Below are 6,232 nucleotides of genomic sequence, written 5' to 3'. Positions count from 1 at the left end.
TCTGGTCTAGCCAGACTGGTAAGGTAGAATTGGGATCATGATAGTAGGAGGGAGGAAGCATTTAGGAACTAGAGGAAAGTTGTATGCTTCATCATTGCTACACTGCACCCTGACTGATATGATTTTTTGTTCTTTGATGCCTGATAACTGATCCCTTCGTGACAGCAGATTATGTAAGGACCACAGTAGTCTTCACATGGCTTACCATCCCTTCCCGCCATGTTTCTGGCTTGCTTGCTTTAATCTTTCATATTTCAAAAGAGATCCATTCAATAGCAACTGAGGACTTTAAAGTCCATGTGCTCAGGTTCAACTATTGGCCCCTCCCTGTCTGGAGGAAGAAGAGTGGTGAAAGTGGAGGAGGAATGGACACAATTAGAGTGATGGGCTAATGGATGGTTCACACAGTCTCCACCACTCTGAGACAAGAGGACCGGACCCCCAACCATAAAAATATTTTCATTGCTACTTCATAACTGTCACTTTGCTTCTGTTATGAATCGGGCAACCCCTGTGAAAGGAGTCGTTCAACACCCCTCAGAGAGGTCGCAACCCACAGTTTAGAACCACTGATCTAGATGGTGCCCGACTACCACCACCAACTGTTCTGAAAGGGATCACATTAGAAGGTCCTGGGTACAATGGGGGAAAGTTTTGGAACAAAACTCAAAATCACAAAGACCAGGCTTAGTGGTTGGATAGAGACATGGTAGAAACTCATCAGACTATCACCCTTACTCTTCAGATCTGAAAATAAACTCACCTCCATGGTTCAATTTTCAGCCAAACAACAAACAGCTTGTTTTTGTTTTTTGTTTTTTTTCCAGGACCAACGATCACTAGCAGCCCACGTAACAAAAAGTACGCTTCCGAAGTCTCTTGATGTCGATTCCGCACGTAGAGCAATGGAGATGCCCTACGTGTGCCACTTAACGACAGAAGCCCTTTTTTCAACAAACAGCTTGTTAAGGGAAACAATAACCCTATGGAAGGTACACACACCTTTGAAGAATCAACCATTTGAGATCTAAAAGACAGCATTTCCCCAAGGACAAAGTTTGTCAGGGAAAGAAGCAGGAATGGAAACCGGAAACACACAAGTAGGGCAAGTATTACATTGTGGGGAGTGCGATCAATAACAAGAATTAAAATGTATGTGTTATAGAATAGAAAACTAATCTGTAAACCTTCACCTAGTTCACATGAGAAGTTAAAAATAAAATGGCTCAAGACATAACCTATTAATCCAGTGTCATTACATAATACAACCCATTCACACATGAGAGTACAACCATAGGCACAGATGGACACGTGATAGACATAATTTTGGAGGACACAATTCAATCCGTAACATTACATGCTTTGGCCCCCACCCCAAAGAATTTATGTCCTTGGCACATGTAAAATGCATTCACCCCATAATGTAAGTCCCCCAAATTTTAACAAGACTCTTTAGCATACTCCATAGATGAAGAAGGCTTTTTTTTTTTTGCCTTTGAGATCTAGATTATAAGTTACCGGGTTCCAAAGTACAATGGTAAAACTGGCACAAGGTAAAGATTGTCATGTTTTCCATGACCACTGGGAGAAACTGGAAGGAAGGAAAAAGGGAAAAACGGGCACCAAGCAAGTTCAAAACCTTGCAGAACTCGTTACATTAGCTCATTCTCAGGGCTTGAAAAAAATCCTCTGTACTCTGAGGTCATCTAGGCAGTCGCCCAGCTCTCCAGACGCTGGGTGCTAACTTTGCTCTCTGGACTCAGGAAGAAGTCACCAGCCCTGAGCTTTAGCATCCCTTCCCGCCACTCTGTTCACTAGGTTTAGAGTGGCCCGATTCTCCTAGTCCATCTAAGTAGTACACTCCATCCCTCAGCCCTGGCCGGCCCTGTTCTTACACACACACACACACACACACACACACACACACACACACTCACTCACTCACTCACTCACTCACTCACTGCTAGTGAGTCAGTGCTGACTCATAGCGACCCTATAGGACTGGGTGGAACTGCTCCTGTAGGTTTCTACTCTTTACAGGAGTAGAAGAGAGTAGAATGTCCCATCTTTCTCCAGAGGAACAGCGGTGGCTTCGAACTGCAGTTAGCAGGCCAATGAGTAACCCTGCTACCACCAGGGTTCCTGGAGAGACACAAAGGGACATGAAATTAGAAGCAGCTAGGATGTTTCAGGGAAGTGGTATTTAAAACTTTTAACAAAGAGAATGACCTCAGAGAAGTGGCTTTGACAGAGTGTGGCAGGAAAGTAGATAGGAAGCCTAATACGTTTAACGTGTTGGGTCCTGCAGAGCCAACTGGCTATTTCTGCTTTCTCACAAGTGCAATAGGAGGCAGGGAAAGGTCTAATTTCTGAGATGCCTCCAAAGGTATTATTATTTTTTTAATCATTTTATTAGGGGCTCATACAACTCCTATCACAATCCATACATACATCAATTGTGTAAAGCGCATTTGTACATTCATTGCCCTCATCATTCTCAAAACAGTTCCTCTCCACTTACGCCCCCGGCATTAGGTCCTCATTTTTCCCAAAGGTATTATTACAAATTGAATTGTGTCCTTCGAAAATACCTTATAAATCTGTGATAGCTGGAGCTTATGTAAACTAGATACTCCCCGGTACAGGTAGGGGTGGAGCAGTTGAAGTAGTCTTCCAGGATGCCCCTTGGTCTAGCGCCCACAGGAGGGCCCCATGCAGAGCTCTACTTAACACAGACACTTTAGTGATAGCTAAACTCAGCAGCCTCTGTGGCCTTTCTTGACCCTCTTCCACCTGTCTGCACGTGGACACTGTCCATCCTCTGCCACTTCCAAGTGCCACCCTTTCATAAGAAAACATGCTTTGGTATTTCCACCACTCGCAATCCCTTCTCTGACTAATTAACTAGAGGTCTAAACCAAAAAACTCACTGCCATTGAGTTGATTCCGATTCATGGTGGTCCTATAGGACAGAGTATAAGTGCCACTGTGAGTTTCTGAGGCTGGACCTTGTTAACAGGAGCAAAAAGTCTTTTCTCAGGAGGGGCGAATGGTGGATTTCAAACTAATTGCTACAGACGACAAGCGATCTTGCTATTAGCAGCCCAAAATGTAACCCATTACACTACCAGGGCTCAGCACAAATGACTACTTCTCTTGAGGTGTTTGGACTGGGGTGTAAAATAAGGACACCTTGCCTTAGGGACGTCGTGAGTGGGATAATGAATGCAAGGTGTACCTGAGGGGCAGGTGAACCCACTTGTTCTTTCTGTTGCCTCAAAGTCCTGTTCAACCCAGTCAGCTTGCACTTCTTCCTCCAACTCAGTATTTCCTCTCTGAAGCTCTTCTATCGCTCCCACCTTGGAAAAGCCCCGGGAGACGTTGTAATCTGTTGTCAATTTGAGACTTACATATGAGTGAAGGGGTGGAGTTTAGCCTGCCAATCCTTGGCACAGCTTGATGACTTCATTTGGAGGCGCTAAGGAGATAAAGAGCTCCCTGGAGGCAGGACCCACGCTGACTCCCTGCGAGACATTTCCGCTGACAAGACACATGGAGCTACACTAGAGCTCTGGAGCCAGAGGAGCCACATGGAGACAGACCCCTGCCAATGTTGAGATGTTTACACCACCACTGGAGCCACAAGACCTTCCATCCACTGGCCTGTGATCTTCCTGCATTTGACATCATTGTGTGTGTTTCATGAGTATAACGAGGAATTTGTGGACTAGTATTGGATATATGGGCTAATATTGGACTTAAGGACTTGATCCTGACTGGCTGGGATGTTTTCTCAATATCCAATTGCTATTGTATATAAACCTCTTTATTAAAAAAAAATTATTGGTGGCTCTTACAGCTCTTATCATAATCATGTATATCCATTGTGTCAAACACGTCTGCACATATGTTGTCATCTCTTTCAAAACATTTTCTTTCTACTTGAGCCCTCGGTATCAGCTCATTTTTCCCTCCCTCCCCCATGAACCCTTGATAATTTATAAATTATTCTCTTTTTTGTCTTACACTGACCGTTGTCTCCCTTCACACACTTTTCTGTTGTCCATCCCACTGGGGAGAGGGGCATATGTCAATTGTTGTGATCAAATCCCTCTTACCTCCTCTGCCCCTCTTTCCTTACCCTCCTAGTATCTCCCTTTATTGGTCCTGGGGGAGTTATCAGCCCTGGATTTCCTGTGTTGCGAGTTCTTATCAGTACAGTATACATGTTCTGGTCTGGTCAGATTTGTAAAGTAGAATTGGGGTCATGATAGTGTGGTGGGGGGAAGCATTAAAGAGCTAGAGGAAGGTTGTGTATTTCATCAGTACTATACTGCACCCTGACTGGCTCATCTCTTCCTTGTGACCCACCTGTAAGGGGCTGTCCAATTGACTACTGATGGGCTTTGGGTCTCCCCTCTGCCCTCCCCATTCAATCACATCAATACGATATTTTGTTGTTGTTGTTGTTGTGTTTTATAAACCTTTCTTATACACAAATGAGTTTCTATGATTTTGTTTCTCTAGTCCACCCAGACTGACACATTGTATCTATTTCATAGGGTTGGAATGAGGTTGAAGACTCAGGCCATTGTTATATTTGCTGCATGTCCCTTGAACTCCTAATGTCCAGAAATGAGATTCCATGATGGTCACTGTGGCAAATCAAAAGAGCCTTCCCTGAACCACTGATACTGCGGAGGCAGTACTAGGGTAAGGTGATGGGGAGTAGGAGAAGGGCTTCTTTGAGGCAAAGTATTGCTTCCTTCATTTTGTGTATCTTCAGTACCTAGTGCACAGCAGCTGCTCAATAAATATTGGCATGCTGTGGTTTGACACCCTATGGATCGGCACAGGCGTGACAACAGTGAGCTTAAACCTAACAGCCACTGTGAGGATGGGCAGACAGGGCTGTTATTCTATGAGTCAGAACTGCCTTGAAGGCACCTAGCAGTGACAGCATCATCGCCTCTCATCCATTCTCACCTGCCTCACCCTGGGCCTCATCCAGTGACACCCTGTCCTCTCCCTGCTTCTAGTCCCTTCTTTCATGCTGTCCTCTTAAGACACAGCTCTGACTCTTGCTCAGGAGGCAGTCAAGGTCAGGCAGGATCACTGTTCTCTCCTCCCTGCTTAGCTTTTCTGGACCTGACCCTCAAACTGAGTTCTCTGCCACCTCCCAAAAGGTGTCATCATTTCCCACCCCTAATCCTTTGCTTCAGTCTCCTCTCCCACCTGACATGTTTCCCCAATACCCACTGCCTCTCATGGCAGTGACCACACAGATTCTTAAGATGCCCAACTGGATTCATTTCATGCCAGTTCACTGAGGGGATGTTGCTGGGCCAGGGAGCCACACGGTGAGGTGACACAGAAGCACAATCCTCCCTGTATCACAAGTCCTCTTGCCCCTCCTAGACTGTGAGCAACTTTGAGGACAGGGTCACACATTACAGTGTGTGGCCTGTTCTCGGGGCCCAGGAAGTGTCTCCAGGAAAGGAGTTTCTGTTGGCGTTCCCATCCTCAGCCTGGCCCACAAGGTGGAGAAAGCCCATTAACACAACCTCGGGGGTCACAGGACCCCAGCATCCTTGACCCCCTGTGCTTTCAGCTGGAGGGTTGGATAATGGTTCCGGATGGGTGGGTGACTGGCCAAACTCTCCCCAGGCCAGCTGACCAGCCTACCAGAACCACACCCGGAGCGAGGCCTTTACACATCCCCCTCCGGAGAGGGGGCAGAAATGCAGGCCGCGAGAAGGGGGTGGGAAAGGACGGGCCACGGGAGGAGGCCACGAAGTTCATTAGCCCCCTCATTTGGGGCAAGGGGAATCCGTGTGGTGACAAACAATTGTCCTGGAGGATTTAAGGGATTTAGCCAAGGGTCCCTGTGGGCCCCCAGCTTCCTTCTAATCCCGTCCACATTTCAGACTACTTAGGATCGCATTAAATGTCAAAGCCGACGTTTAGGGAAAGAACTACCTCGCGTATGCGTCGCTCGGGCGAAAAGAAAAGCTGGAAGGAACCTTCCAGCACCGGGCGCGAGAGGCGCGCTGTGTGGTCCGGGCGTGAATGGGGCCAGGGGGCGGCGCCCGGGGCTCCCCGCCCAGGAATGCGGGCTTTTCACATGCAGAAAATGCTAATGCTTTGTTCCCGCCTCGGCCGGCCAGGCTCCGCGGCGCCCGGCCCGAGTGCGGCGGCCGCATTTGCATGGGAGCGCCCCCCCCCGCCCCCC

The 6,232-nt window shown here is 47.3% G+C and overlaps 1 non-coding gene across 1 annotated transcript; it reads right to left on the bottom strand.

Annotated features, from left to right (window-relative positions):
• Window positions 1–816: 816 nt before the first annotated feature.
• LOC115872148 lies at window positions 817–950 on the bottom strand. Its single transcript, XR_004047687.1, has one exon. It is a non-coding gene; the product is annotated as a U11 spliceosomal RNA (small nuclear RNA).
• Window positions 951–6,232: the final 5,282 nt, after the last annotated feature.

This window comes from Echinops telfairi, unplaced genomic scaffold, assembly GCF_000313985.2.
Source record: "Echinops telfairi isolate 266 unplaced genomic scaffold, ASM31398v2 ScPeMD7_7420;HRSCAF=8458, whole genome shotgun sequence".
NCBI lineage: Eukaryota > Metazoa > Chordata > Mammalia > Afrosoricida > Tenrecidae > Echinops > Echinops telfairi.
This window is presented reverse-complemented; position numbering and strand designations above follow the sequence as displayed.